Source organism: Zootermopsis nevadensis, unplaced genomic scaffold (genome assembly GCF_977971745.1).
Source record: "Zootermopsis nevadensis isolate Lab colony 2312 unplaced genomic scaffold, Znev_1.0 Znev_ptg000045l, whole genome shotgun sequence".
In the NCBI taxonomy this organism is placed as follows: Eukaryota; Metazoa; Arthropoda; class Insecta; order Blattodea; family Termopsidae; genus Zootermopsis; species Zootermopsis nevadensis.
Genome location: NW_028259177.1, coordinates 3,477,060 through 3,492,973, shown reverse-complemented (window position 1 = coordinate 3,492,973; position 15,914 = coordinate 3,477,060). Strand labels below are relative to the sequence as shown.

At 37.9% G+C, this 15,914-nt stretch overlaps 1 long non-coding RNA gene across 2 annotated transcripts in view; it reads left to right on the top strand.

Moving 5' to 3' along the window:
- LOC147871656 (uncharacterized) overlaps positions 1–15,914 on the top strand; it is a 162,251-nt gene that overhangs the window by 776 nt on the left and 145,561 nt on the right. The gene's annotated exons all lie outside the window — the stretch shown is intronic.

Genomic DNA, 15,914 nt, shown 5'->3' with positions numbered 1-15,914 from the left:
ACCTGCGATAAATTTTTCAGAACACGATTACAGTAGTAATTTATTTTTGATGGATGTTACGTGTGTACTAACACAGCAAACAAACAAACAAACAAACAGACAGACAGACAGACAAACTAGGTAGTGTCTGTCGAGTGGTAGATCACTTCTGTAAATAAAATCTAAATCACATTGTAACTTGCAAACGAGGTCATAAAATTTGAATGCATAAAATATTATTTGCAGTTGTATAACACTGTTCATGATTTTGATGGTAAGTACCAAATAATTGTCAGCCGTGTAAACATTTAACAGGGAAAAATTATCACATTTTTCGCCGAGCATTCTTTGTTTCATATCCTGTTATTGTGTGTGTAGTGGCATGAACAGGACACTGCACTCAGAACTGAGCTGTCATACTGTTTTGCTGGTTTATATGGGCGTATTACTGTAGTATTTCAAAGCAGCCTCCTCCCACATAATGGGTAACAGCGCTCTGAAACTAAGTTTCTAACTGTGTAAACAATAATCTAGTGCTTTCAGTGATAACTCGAAACGCAACTGTCAGAAGCACATCATAGGCAAAGGAAAAGTGTTTCAACATCTAGATAAAACCTAAATTAATAATTTAATTCTTAAAAACATCCTGTCCAAAACCTGCGATAAATTTTTCAGAACACGATTACAGTAGTAATTTATTTTTGATGGATGTTACGTGTGTACTAACACAGCAAACAAACAAACAAACAAACAGACAGACAGACAGACAGACAAACTAGGTAGTGTCTGTCGAGTGGTAGATCACTTCTGTAAATAAAATCTGAAGTCAATTCTGCGTTAGATCGGTAAGACCATAAACACTAAGTTAAGATACAATATTTTATTTTCCGTCTATACACAAACTTAAAATAATGTTGTTAAGTTTGTGTATAGACGGAAAATAAAATATTGTATCAATAAAACACAAACATGACGCAATTAAGATATAAACTAAGTTAAGAGGAACTGAGAGGGTGGGTTTGTTTTGTAACGTGGAAATAAAAAAAAATGTAGTCAATGAAACTGGAAATAATTTTGCTGATGGCATTTCAGACATCGCGTTTATGTTCATAAAATTACTACGGCGTGGAGTTCGATATGAATCGATTGACAGTGATTGACTCCTGGGAGTTCTACCTATTTAGTGAAATCTGCTACTACGTATGATAACACGACCTTTGTTAGTTTCTGTTTAGGAAGCTTATAGTTATCCAGATTGTAACAAGAGTGATTATCTGAGTTGGTTAAACCGTGGTACGAAATTACACTCTGGCGGCTTCGAGACTTCCTAGTTTCATGACGGCAACACCAGCCTCATCCAGGACGATGTGTACTTGAGGTCGTTACGTTAGTTTAAATTTCAATTAAGCCTCTAATAAAACAGCATTCCTTGCAAGCAACGGAGTTATTCACATATTTAAAAGTACAGACTTTAATATATCCTAAGGACGGCAATGTTCTATTGAACCTATTCTGCCCCTGAAAGCAGGCAACCTAACACTACTGCTGCTTTGGTTTGCATAATTTGCACGTGGGCGACTGGGGAACCTGGCTGAGTCCCACGTCATACATACGTATTTATCATTAAAGTCCTCACGTTATGACAGTGAACAAGAACCTGTAGTCCAGGCATTCTGTTCCGTCATTACCAAGCCAAATATCCTTCATTCACACGAGGCCTTGTAGCAAACAGAACCTTATCGATCACATGATCATCAATCATGCTCAGAATTCTGTTGCATTTCACCTCCGGTATTTGAATAAACCGCCGATAAATCCGGGATGCTGATGACGGCTTGATGGTGGGAAAGGTACGGAGCATCATGAAATGAAAATTTGTACTGAATCTAGTCGACAAGAAGGGCTTAACCCCCTAAAGCCGAAGCTCGTCTATTCGTATTTAAACATTTAGTCCGTACCGCACAGTAAACACAACACTTTACCATTACAGACATCGTATTTAAACATTTAGTCCGCACCGCACAGTAAACACAACACTTTACCATTACAGACATTGTATTTAAACATTTAGTCCGTACCGCAAAGTAAACACAACACTTTACCATTACAGACATCGTATTTAAACACTTAGTCCGTACCGCAAATTAAACACAACACTTTACCGTTACAGACATCGTATTTAAACATTTAGTCCGTACCGCAAAGTAAACACAACACTTTACCATTACAGACATCGTATTTAAACACTTAGTCCGTACCGCAAAGTAAACACAACACTTTACCATTACAGACATCGTATTTAAACATTTAGTCCGCACCGCAAAGTAAACACAACACTTTACCATTACAAAAATCGACTGGTTAACGTTATGTAGGGAAATGATCGTTGTCCACAATGAGAATCATACCAGAAAATTAAAATTAAAAATAAATATAATTTATTTTTAAAGCGGATGATACATACAAATATTACTGGACTTTTAAAGGTGAAGGCAGATATAATATATATTAATACCAGCCCTCGGTCGAGGTAAGAAGGGTAAAATGTTACACGCGATGAAGGTTTTCTATGTACGTAACAGGAGGTTGCAACGAATTTTGTAATTATCGTCGGGACTCGATTCCAGGACAGAATTTCGGTGTTATGACCTATGTATATTCGTTCTCGAGTTATATGTTTAAGGGCTGATCAAATAAAATGATCCAGTTTGTCAATTGGTGTTTTAATCCAGCTTCTGAGAATGAGTTTATATGAGTATAAGTACATACAGTTGGCAGAGAGTATATTTGTTAACTTTAGTTAAATGTATTACGTCAGAGACCATCGTGCACACAGCCATGATAAACCACCACTGCTGTATGACTCACCCAGATTCCAACATTACACTTTTTTCCTGAAGATGAAATCAGTTTTCGCCTCCGAAACGTTGATAACTGCCTATAGTATTTCGCGGTGCTGTGTCTCGTAAGACCACAAACCATATCACTTTCATTTGAAGATGATGTCTTGTGGGGATCTTGAGTAGTCTTGTCTCGTAGCAGTAATAACATTGCTTCGTAATTGAAAGATTTAATTAACTAATTGGGCAAGGCGAGAGTTTAATGTGGTAGGTTTCATTGTCAACGAATTTACCGCCAGTTCTTTGAATATTAAAATATTTCTGCATAACGCGGCTGATATCCGGGCATTTGCCTAACTACGTCCTTGGCCAGGTGTAAGAGAGAGAGGGGGGGGCATTTTGACAGATGGCGTCATAGTGTTACAGTGGAATTTGAAGAAGTACAGAGCTGGGCTGAGATTAATACAGAAATATAGTCACAAAATCTGGAGGGAAAGGACCACTTGTGACTGGTGTGTGTGTGGAAGTATAATATTAAAATTAATTTTAAAGATATTTTGACTAAGGGTCTGTATTCATCTGACTTAGGATAGGAAACCACTGGCGGGCTCTTTTGAACATGGTAACGAGCCTTTGTGTTTCATAAGAAACTGAGGAATTTATGGACCAGCTGAGCGACTGTTAGGTATTCAAGAAAGATTATTTTGCATGAGTTACTTCCTACAGAGCGTTCCGGCATTTTTTGCGTGAAATATTACAAGTCCTGATACCATATATTAAAATCAGAGACTAGTGTAGTCACAAGTCAGGCTAAAATGTTAATAAGTTTCGTTATCATTTTGACTAAAGTGCTAGTCGAGTGTGAACCAATGTCTCATAGAATAGAACTTGTAAATAAATTGTGACTGAAGTTTAATTTCAGATTTGTGGATTTATTTTCTCAGTTAATGCGAAGTTGTATCAGTCATGATCAGCATTCACGATAATTTTTGAAATTAAATACTGGCCCTTAGTGATAAATTCTAAATGTTTCGTCCAGCGAGTACTTCGCACTGCTGGAATATTAATCTCTTTTGTATTAACATTCTTAAGTACTTACTATAGGCTCATGAAAATATTGCCAGAAAGCGTTTCTAGAAGTAATGCCGATAAACATTTAATATGATGTATTAAGCAATGCTTTATTCTTTTGAATTGACTTTGTAGAAAGTATCTTGCGACATCGACATTCTGCCTGATTTTGACTAAATCTTTCCGTCGATAGCTGACAAGTATTATGTTGATTTGCCTTCAACTATTCATGAAGGCTGAGGTTATGTGGGCGATGTTAATTAATTCTTTCTTTATTGTTGTTAAACGTTTGATTCGTATACTCAGTGAAGACGGCGTCAGAATTCCGTTTAAGCGACTTACATTTTACTTGTTTTAATAAGAGCTTTCCGGCGTCATCCCACATTAAACGTTTTTCGGGGTTTCCGTGTCTGAAGGCGACCTTTGCGTTGAAAGCGAAGCCCGCGTTTGTGAGGTGCCGATGTAGAACCCAGACAGTGGCCTAAACTGGGCAAGATTTGTGTCAGACGTATCATGTCTTGCTCCTTAACACACCTCCTGCTCTCAGTCCTATGCTTAGGAAAGTTCATTCTGGCTTTTACGAAAAAGAAATCTGAAATGAGTAGGCCTATTGTGTGTGGGGGGTGGGGGTGGGGGTGGTCAGTTGCTTAAATCTGTTATCAGAGCTGAAACAGTGACCCAGACTGGGGTGGTCTAATTCGTGTTCGCAGCCTTGGTTTTGTAGAGTGCTAAAAGTCCCTGCCGCTAAGCTTTTTCTGTGGTCGGAATTGGGGAGGGGGGGTTAATGGAAGAATTTATTGAGAGAAGGAGTTTTCCTGTTATGACTTACACTCCGGATATATTTCTGTGTGTGTGTGTGTGTATTGCAAAGTAGCGAAATCTACTGACGTAAGATTAGAGCTCCACGGCGTGGGATGGATGACCCGTATTCGAAAGAGTCTCTTTTCTTTGTTTCTTGCTAATCGTTCCCTTATGAAGTTGCCTCCGTAGCAGGAAGAACCTTCATTTGTTTCTGCACTAGTGTATATTCTGCTGTTTGGAAAATGTAGTTATAAATGAAGTGGGCTTTGTAGCCAGTTAAAACCTTTTAAGTTGTTTTGGTTAAATACAAGGCTGAGTTGTGTGCGTATATAATTTACAAATCAACTTCAGGTTAGGTTAGGTTGGGTTAGGTTAGGTTAGGTTAGGTTAGGTTGTAACACGGTCAGATTAGAAAAAAAGATTTAGAATGAGGCGGATTAGATGCAAATAGTAAAGTGTGTACCTTGTCTTGTGTTTGAGTTATTTCAGGGACTGAGATAACACATTATCAGGACTGTAGATTTTTACAATATTCCAAAATGAAGGTTTCTTTTCTACTTTATTAGAAATGTTACTAGTACTAACGTAAATTACTTTCCTAACTAAACTGAAGTTGGAGATCATTTAAAAGTCTCGCTTTTGTGTTACGCAAATTATCAATGGAAATTTCTGTTTTCAATTTTGAAGAAGTTTCTTGTTTATTGATTAAACACTGGAAGTTTATTTGAAGTTCGCTGCTCTCAGGTCTTACGCTATTAATGAATAGATTGTCACAATAAGCTGTCAGCAAAGGCAGGCCTCGCCCAAGTTTTCAACTGGATGCTGTCGATTGTGTAGATCCAGTGTTTATGATCTAGTTTAAGGGAGATTGAGGAACTTTCTGACTTCAATTGTGTACAACCTTGTAAACTTCGTCGGCTACTATATTATTACGGCTGAAGGAGACAACTATGGTTAGTTGGAGAGTGATCGGTGTCGAGGGACACCTAGCGGACGAATTACTAACTAACTTCATTAGAAAGCCTGAAGACAAGACGGACTCTTGCAAGAGCCTGGGTGATGTGTCAAGGTACACGAAGCAAATCTTTGTAAGTTTGGGTTGCAGGAGAAAGGAAGAGACAAGATAAATTTGGGTGGCGGGAGGTATAAGGAAATTTCTAGGTTCATCTTTCCTCGATATAAATTTGACTTTGTATTTTTTAGAGAAAGCTTTTTTTTTGTGTGTGTGTAAATCAGACAGGCCTGTGACAAGTGCGAGACCTATTTGTTTTGTTGAGGCCCGTTTATGGGGTTATGGTTTATTTTTCGACGCTGTCGGTGGTTTAGACATTGTAGCGTCGAGTAATAGGATGGCTGGTGAATAATATATTGGAAAAGATGTTGACAGAAGGAGTCGTGGCCAAATTTAAAGTCTTGTATCGGAGTATGCCTGTACGTCCCGAGGAACATCACAAAAATCTTCAGTTTCAATGATCGTTTGTGGAGTCAAAGCTCCTGATTACGAAGCACGATACTAACGGTTTTCGACTAGGCATTTTTAATATTTAAATTTCGCTTTGTCTTAAACTGCCAGTTCTTGTAGTCGTTTCAATAAAAGTCGCTTGAATTATAAAACACAGCTAAGTGTTTACGTATCTGTATAGTTTGGTTACGCTACGTTACGTCGTATTGCGAAGTTAACCAGATTTCTTTGTATTTAGTATTTGTGGATCTCACAGCGGTGCTTATGAAGATGCCTGTCTATCATCATGGCGATAGCCCTGATGATGGAGGCAGCAAGGAATTCTGAAACATCGGTAAATTTGTATTAGTCTGCACGGCGCTACATATCAATCCGCGTTGAATTCGTTAAATATTTTTCACAAGGAGAAATATGTCAAAATGTATTGACATGAATTACATATATTTTTTGTTAGTTATACATTTTTTACAACAGTGAAGTTAGGTGACATTTTCACGTATGTAATATTTAAGAGATATGAACAAATGTTGAATTCTCACCGTTTTTTAGTGCATACCGGAACCTCCAATATAAAATATAATCGAAATTCGATTCTTATTTCCGATATGTCAGCCGGGCTGTGGAAATGCGCATTGTGACGTTCAATTGTTTGGTGGTACGTTGCGGTTAAATTGTGCAATCGGGTTACGAATTTGTGTTTGCTGTCAGGATCTGGAGCCGTGTTAACTGATGTTGCGATATTCCCACGAGGTTCTTGGCTCCTCAGACGTCAGATGAGGAAGATAAGTATGTGAATCATATTCTACCAGAACTTGAGTAAGAGTAGGAGATTGGACAGCTGTAATTCTTCCGGTAGAATAATGTCTTCCTTCTTCGTCCGGAAGTCAGCTTCGTGTCGCATGATTAAAGTTCATTAGTGTTTAGATGAAGTCCCCTGGCATCGTAACGCCATAAAGACTGTGGGGGGGGGGGTGGGTTAGATGGTAATACTCTATAAGATTAGTAAAGCAACAGCTGAAGGTGTTGCTCATCTTGAGAGTTACAGATTACATTTTTACTATTTTACAATTAAACAACGCAGATAATATAACAACTTAAATTTACTTAAATATGCATAGGCTAAAACGAAACTTGTCTGAACTTCAGTGTTTCGTTTACAGGCTGTATACATTATTTTGAGTTGAAGTTTATTTATATTTTGTAGGAGAATTACACTGTGCCAGAAATAAGATAACTTATAAATATAACGAATGTGAAGCACTTATTAGTATTTAAAATTAAAAGTTAAATTTCTTGATGAGTTCAACTATCTATTTTCCTAGTAATTTAATTAAAGCGAGTTTAAATTATTCGTATAGTTAATACTTAAGTGAATTTGTAGTTTGAACATTATGAAGGACATTCGTTGTAGCATCGGATGTAAAACTCACATTATCATGATTTATTGTTTGTTTATATTTTTCGTACGAGGTACGTCTAGAGTTTCAGGATTACAGAGATCCAGCAGACAGGAAATACGGCCTGCCGATTGCACGAATTGTTCATTATCGAACAAAGAATACCAAAAATACTTTAGGTAATTGTAAATACTAAGGCGTGTAATTCAACCTGTGATAAGATGTAAAGATATTTTTCGAATTAAATTATATTTCTTTTGAAAAGTAGGCAGATTCTTTACGAACTGTAAATCCATCTGAAGTCTGTGAAGTAACGTGGAACTGGGGTGAATAATCGATATGTTTAGATAATTGAATATAAAAGGAACTACCGCCTGGCATTTGTGAACTTGGGGCGAAGCGAAAACAGGTCAGAGGGGCAGAAGTAGTTACGGTAATTGAACGTGCTCCAGCTTCTGAACAAGAAAAGGAATCAAGGGTCTCGTCTGGTGGCTCATCGAGTCCTGTATTAGCAGTTTGACGTACGTGGGAGGAGCCTAAAGAATAAATTGAATAGATCCGTCGGATTCCATCGACGCGTCCCCTGTCTTCCGTTTTAACTAACACCCACACACTTTTCAATTTCTCATATTAAATTTTTCTGTTCTATCTCATAAATAACCCCATTGTTCCTACTCCCGATTACATATTTGTAAATTAATATAAGTAACAACAAAGGTCTGTATGTATTATGTTCATACAAATTAAAATTTATTTTTTTAAATAGAAATCAAAGCTTTACTAGCCAGAAATTGGTTGTGTTTACGTCGTCGACTTGTTCGGATGGAAAACGAACAAGAGCACCCGCTGACAGCCGAAAAGAGGTTCTCCATATTTTAGCTAATTAGAGGCCTCCGACTTTGCTGGATTCTTTCCAATTGGGTAAGGTGGAGGCTTTGAAAACGTAGTTCTCGGTTACTGTTGCTGGGGTTAATTTAAGAGATCATTTTTTGAGGGAGAGGATAATATTAAAGTGTTCGTGAAAGAGCTAAGTCGAATGTGAAGAAGTGGATGGAGTTTATCTGTCGCAGAATAGGACAGGGAATTGGGTTTGTGGACATGAAATTGCTTCTTCTGTTTCTATAAAAGATGGGTAATTTCTTGGCTACCGAAGCGACTGTCAGCTTTTCAAGAAGGACTTTGCTGCTTCGGGCATCTCGGAAGTACGCGTGCTAGCCAAAATTGCCTTGCTTTTACAGAAGTTTGTATGAATGTGATTCCGCTAGGTTAGTTACACAAGAATGCTTTATTCTTTACGTTTATAACAGGTAGCGTGTCTGACTGGATATTGACAATAAAACGTCATCTTTATGTAGGATATCAGTGTTATTAAATTCACCGAAGAAACTTTTAAGAGTCTACCCATCCGTTTAGCATACCTGCGATACCAGGTCTCTGCTGGAGCGGTAACTCTCAGACAGACGGAACCAGATTTCGTTCTTCAAGGTCATTGCATAATCTTACAAGATTTCAACGCAACAGCAAAGCCCAGGCGAGTGAAGACAGCTCAGAACTCTCGGCGTAGCAAAACTAGCGGAACTTAGTGCCGAGCAGTGTAGGACGTGAAGCGTTTCGTGACGACTGCTATAAACAATATGCGCATGAATTTGGAGAGGGAAAATTAGATTTTCTTACTCCATGCGCTCTACATGGCCATGTAATCTAATTTAATTATAATTAAATTAGATTACGTTTGATAATTATCAATGTTTGTGCTGTAGAACACGATCGCGTTTGGAAATTGTTATTCTGGCCGCTGGAACGCTGCATTCGCCCAAGGTAAAAGTGACATTGCAGTATCAGGACTCGCAGTGCAGTCCTTATTTCGATGAATGAAAAGTTTGTAAATTTTTCAGACAGCCCACATAAATATTAGACAGTAACTTCGTTCCGACAGCGAAGACGTTTTGTTTGTTTGTCTGGTCCTACTATATTACCCCAAATCGTTCGTTTAATTTACCCAATTAATCAGTTGTCTCTAAATTCAGATATTTTTATTTTTATTTTACGTGTAACATGTTGTTCCTGCTTTGTTGTTTTTCTTTCGTGTGGCTATGGAAAATAAGAGGAAGTTCGTGGGATTAGTCTTCAAATTTAGATTCACTTGTTTTAAGGTAGGTTAAATCACTCTGCAAGGAAATTATTATTATGAATACTTGACGTTAATACAGCGAGCTTAGTGTAAAGTGATGTAGGAGTATTGGACTACGTCTGGGGATAAAATGTGATGTTAGTAAAACATTACGTCCCTTAGTTAACCTACTGACCTAATTTCGTGTATGACGGAAATACATGTTGTGAAGCTGGACGTGAGGGGAATAGTTGTGTGGTTACTGGTCTGACATAAAGTGTATAGAGAGAGATTTTTAGTAAGATTATAAACATTTAATAAAATTACCATGTACACACATTAATACGAAATTAATATTTGCTTTTGCAGCATGCATTGATTTTATTGTACGTTGTACACTACAGAATAAAACAACATACACTGCAGAGATTGTATAGAAGTGTGCTCCATTGGAATTCTTGTTTCCACTCGTATCGGCAAGTCATCATACCATAGGCCTATGTTCCGCCAACCTTTTCTTTTCTAACGAAATGGAGATTGAAGGTCTGTGTCCCTCCTTTCTTGTTGAGTTCTTAATCCAGGATGGGACAGCATCGGATTTTATCACGGGATGTTTATTCATTTAAACAAATATAACTGAATAGAAAATTATGTTATAGAAGTGGAATTTGTATCATTGATCGAACATTCAACATGGTTGCTGATGTGTCCGTTTCGAAGGCGGAAATTGGACTGTCGGTGGAAAATAACTTTTCCATTTTCATTCTACACATTTAAAGTAGTTTTTTGTGTTCACTTAATAGGAATTTATAGTTTCGTGCGTTTTTCGACGAGTAGGTAATTTAATTTTATCTTATGTTTGTTATAAAAAACCTCGGGTTCTTGGAAGGGACAGGCGATATTTTAACACATGAAGACTTAAACAACAAGAGACTCCGATGTCTTCCTCAGGTACCCGCGGGTAATGAGGCTTACTTAATCAGAAGGTACATTCCCACGAAAGTAATATACTTTGAACAAATGTTTTCATGAAATATGTGTGCATTGATATAAAACAAAGAAATAGTTTACCAAAATAACAAAACACCAAATTTTCTCTTCATGTTGTAACAACATTTAATCGCATTTTTGTATGAAATTATTATTTACATTTTAAACTACGCGGTGTGGAGTCTGTAACAAAGTAACAAAAGGTTGTAATTTGTATTTCAGTTCTGTTTATTATTCAAATTTGAGGCGAAAGTTTAAAACGAAAATGTTTACATGCTTTATTTTTCTCATACAGTATTGATACTCTTGAATTCAGTAGACGTTATAATTTTAACAATTATGTGGAGTATATATTTTTTTATTTTTGGGGTATTTCTTAACTTTTCCCAAGCGTCGGCGTATTAGCGATTAGATCAGACCTCGCGGAAACACCGAGTCATTTATTGAGTCTATTTAAAAAGTGTTCGTACCAGTGTGTGTGTGAATACATAAACTGTATTCATATTATTATCAATGGTTCTGTACGCATTTGTGTTATATGTAGCACAGTCGTCTGATAAAACGTAACTGATAACTAATTTATGAACGATAAAAATCGGGAGACGTGATTGAAAATATTAGAAATTGATATCTTGTGATATATATATATATATATATATATAAAGATGTTGAGATTTCGAACACTTTGGCAAATCAACAACAGCACTGATTCGGTAAAATATAACCAGCTGTAATTTTTAGCGTATTTTACAATTTCAGAGCCAAAATATTTTGAAACTAATTGCAGTTCAAAATATTGCGTTATACCGGCTGATAAGCACCTTGTTATAAACCTCTACCTAAAAGCAGTCCTTATGAATTTTGGAAAATGGACAGCGATTTGATGTATTTCGAGATATTGTCTGACCATTCAAGAATGCTACGTTCTGCTATTTGTCGAGATGTAGATTAAAATACTTGAAAATAGGCTATCTTTAGATGTTAATAATAGTACCCTCTGATTATCAAGAAATGCACCGCGCCTTATCGACACCCAGGACTTATTATCGTGTTTACAAGAGCCCGTAAGTGGCCCCTTTCGTAATCCATACGATCCAATTCCCAAACACATTTTAATATCATCCTCCCGTCTGCTCCTAGGTATTCTTTGTGGGCTCTTAACTTCAGGGTTTACAACAGAAATTTTGTACGCACTTTTCTTCACCGTGATTCATGCTTTACCCAGTGTCGCTATGAATTCACCCAGACATGCGAAGGAATTATGTTTTGTTCTCAATTTCCTCTTGAATTCCAAAGACGGTAAACACTGTAATGCAGTGTAGTATGCGAATAGGGGAATTTCAGTGTCTGGAGACGTTATTACAATATTCTCATATTACATGGGACGCAGTGTGGGAGAGAATAAATCTTTGTAACAGATGGGGGCCCCCTGCGTCTCCTCCCCCCCCAGTCTTCATGTTTTATTAACGCACAGTTCCGCATTAAACCCTTAATTCTATGAGGGCACGGGCCGAATTAATTGTCTCGCTAAGCGATGCTTTCCGATCGCTCAGGCATTTACAGAGACGCTCCTTCAACTCTGTAAAACGATAGTGCCGTGATGGTAATAGACGTTTAGGTTCTCTTCGTAAGAGCGGGGCGTATCTTTGCGAGAAATATGAGTATATGGGCCCTCAACGTGTGTAACCACTGAGATTGTAAAGACAAATTGTTTATGATTTAGAGATGGGGGAATTTACATGACAATACAGCTTTGTCCCATTTCACTCCAAACAGCTTACATTCTTGAGAATTTATTTTAATGTAGTTTAGCCCTTTTAATACGTTGTGGTATTTTATATTATTATTATTATTATTTATTTACTGCAATTGGGTTTGAACCCGGTGGCAGTGGTCCTTACACTACACAATTACAACAAAATACATATAATATAAACAAGTACACTCCATAGAACACCCCACACACATAACTAGACATCCACTCCTACAAAAACATTCCACCTTACACCCATTTCAAGAACACACATCCATTAATTAATCACAATACTTTAGATTAGAATATAAAGTCAGACCTCAGTACATGAAACTTTTATCCCAGAGAACTACAGCCCTTCATCACTTGGAGACTAAGACACTTCACTTCCCTTATCACCATCTAATCCCCACTTAATAACCCTTTGATTGAAACTACTTTTTTGACTAGGGAAAGACTCTAGCACGCCTGGAGGTAATTGGTTCCAGCTTCTTATGGTCCTATTTACAAAGGAATATTTGCCTACATCCGTTCTTTGTTTCCTAGTCCTAATTTTCCGAGTATGATCGTCCCTGCCCAGGTAGCATGGCTTTAGTAATCTATCCCCTATCGTTTTCCAAGCCCGGCCCCCCGTGTACGCTTTGAAAAGGGCGCACATTCGGGCTATCAATCTACGCTGTGCCAATGTTTCCCAACCAGATATCTTTGTACAAGAACGTATTGCTCAGAAATTTGTCATCGACGGGAGAAATATCCAGCGTATCTGAGTCTGCGGGATGTCACGACCTCTTCAGTAATTATTTATTATTTATTTAGTGTTCTGTCTGACGACAGGTCCATATGAACAGGATCCTTCCATCCTTTTCTCGGACTGGGACCTGTTCATATACGTTCTTGGCAGATGATCCAGAAGTGGTTTGCCATTGCCTTCTACTGTGTGTGAATGGAGTAATTGTTGGGATGCCACGGAGGAAAACTCCGTGTTGCCTAGACCACGGCCGTGCCCAACACATGTTATAAATTCGGGCACCGCCTGGAATCGAACCTTAAAGTCGTCTCCAAGGTGTAGAAAGTTTTGCAGGTACGTTATTTCGGGCTTTGTGTTCCTGTTCTCGTGAAATTATTGTTTTTTGTTTTTCCAGATACACTCTTTGGCTTTTCTACCGACGGAAAGTTGCGACTGTGCTCGTCCGCGTATCTACCCGCATGTAACAACTCGAGAGCCGCTGAACGGAATCTAATGAAATTTTGTACTGAGAGACTTTAATTACATTTGTCGGCACGCTCGAAACTTTGGTTCAAATCGCTCAAAATAACGGAACATTTTACGTAGGAACGTATACGCGCGTTTCTGATCGTACCTCGAGCGTAACTAATGAAAGGATTATCGGAGCAAAGGATGGTTAAAATTGAAACAAGTTACGAGTACGCCTAGTGCACTTATTTCGTACGTCGTAAAATATTTTAGATAATTAAATGAAAATCTTTTTTTTTTTTTTCAAGTTGTGACATCCCGTAACTCGAGAAGCGTTGGACTGATAATTTTCGCTTTCCTGTCTTATCGCATGTTCTACGCTATTTATAAGCGAACATCGAAGGTCAGGTTTCGCGAACTGAAAATCAGGAATCGTCAGAGTGAAAATGATAATTCTGTTACGATACGCTTGCACTTAGTAACTTACATTTTTTTTGTTTCGAATTATTTACCTTGTGCTGATGCGATCAATATACAATAATATTTCTCACAAAGGTAATTAGAAGAATTTGGATTTTATTTTTTAATTTGTCGGCCTACACTACACCTGAAATGCTTTAAATAATATGTCTAACTGAGGTTGTATTTTAGATCTTATAGTATATAATAACTGGCCGGCCGGGGTTCGATCCCCGACGGGGGCAGGGGATTTTTCCTGTAGCCTCTGCGTCCAGACCGGCTCTGGGGCCCACCCAGCCTCCTCTACAATGGGTACCTGAATCCTTTCCCGGGGGGTTAAACGCGGCCGGGGCGTAATGCTGACCACTCACCCCCATCTAGTGCCGAGGTTAAGAATGAGTAGGAGCTATACCGCTTCTCCCCCCAAGCGCCTACATGGTGCATAGCTGGCAGCTTTACTTTTTACCGTAGTGACGTTTTAATATATATATATATATATACACGATACTAGAATTGTGTTAATTTTACTCCAATACGTTAATAGTGGAAAACACTGAAGGAAATCTGCATGCAGACTTTGGAAAAAGCTCACAGGCGAAGTTGGTCATTACTTTAATTCTGAATAGTAGATATATTTGCTGTACATTTTAATGTTAAGAGTAGAGTTTTACTATTTTAAATGTTTAAAACGTCCAGCAGTATTTGACATGAATATATAAGAAAAGTGTGTAATAAAATGTTGAATCTTGTACCTATAAAAATCTCTCACAAGTTTTTTAAACTAAAGTCTTTATTTTTATTTTAACTAGAGTACTGTAGTAAATTAGTTACCTTCAAAAGAAGAAAGTATATAAAATTTACGAGTTCACGTAATCCAGCGAGAATCGGGTGGTCCGGATTTTCCAGGATTAGTTCGCTGTCTCTCTCTCTTTTATTTATCTGTGGGTACGTAGTCAGCAAAAACGTGAACTGCGGTGTCAAAATAGGTGCCCCCTTTCTCAAAGTCCGGCTGTGCATAAGTGGCCTAAGTTCACTCACTACTGTGTCAGACAGACAATTCCATCCTTCATATTTCTGTTTATCGTTGAATAGCCCTCGTTTGTTATATATATAATCTTGCCGATTATATTTCATTTCCAAAATATCGTCGTCATGCATTGATAAGTATTTATAATTTTACTAAGTCTAGGATGACTATAAATCGTGATGTACGAAGGGTTTAAAGCTTGTGATTGTAGCATTTTTGTTGTTGTCAATAATAAATTGTAATTGTATTTTATTCTTTATTGTAGGTGAGTACGTCTCAGTCGATATGGGTGCATATGTCGCTTTTGTTAGGCGCTGGGACCAGCGTCTGAATTCGTAAGTACAAGAACAGTCTGCTGATACAAAAACCGCGCAGTTGCAATTCCAGAATGTGTATTTGCTTCCTAGTACGATGGTTATCTATGACCCGACACTTGGCTTTTCTCGGAGTCAAGAAGTAAAGCTTCTTAAGTTTTTGATTGGTGACTGATACTGATAATTGTTCGCAAATTAGAGCCACTGAACCTGACAGTAGAGCAAGGACGTTGAAATCATGACCACTGGTCACCTTAAACCGGATGGATAACAAGTTTTTTTGATGGTTACGCTTTCCCGAGGGGTAAAGCACTGACCACTCCCCCCATCTGGTGCCGAGGTCAAGAATGAGTAGGAGCTATACCGCCTCTCCCACCAAGTCCCTACATGGCGTGTAGTGGGACCTTTTTTTGTCAGTTTGGAAGTAGAATATGTCAAGTTTGACGTGGAATTAAGTATTTTATTTCAGGTAGCTACGGTATTTTTTTATTATGTGGCGAGTGGTGTAAGTTGGCC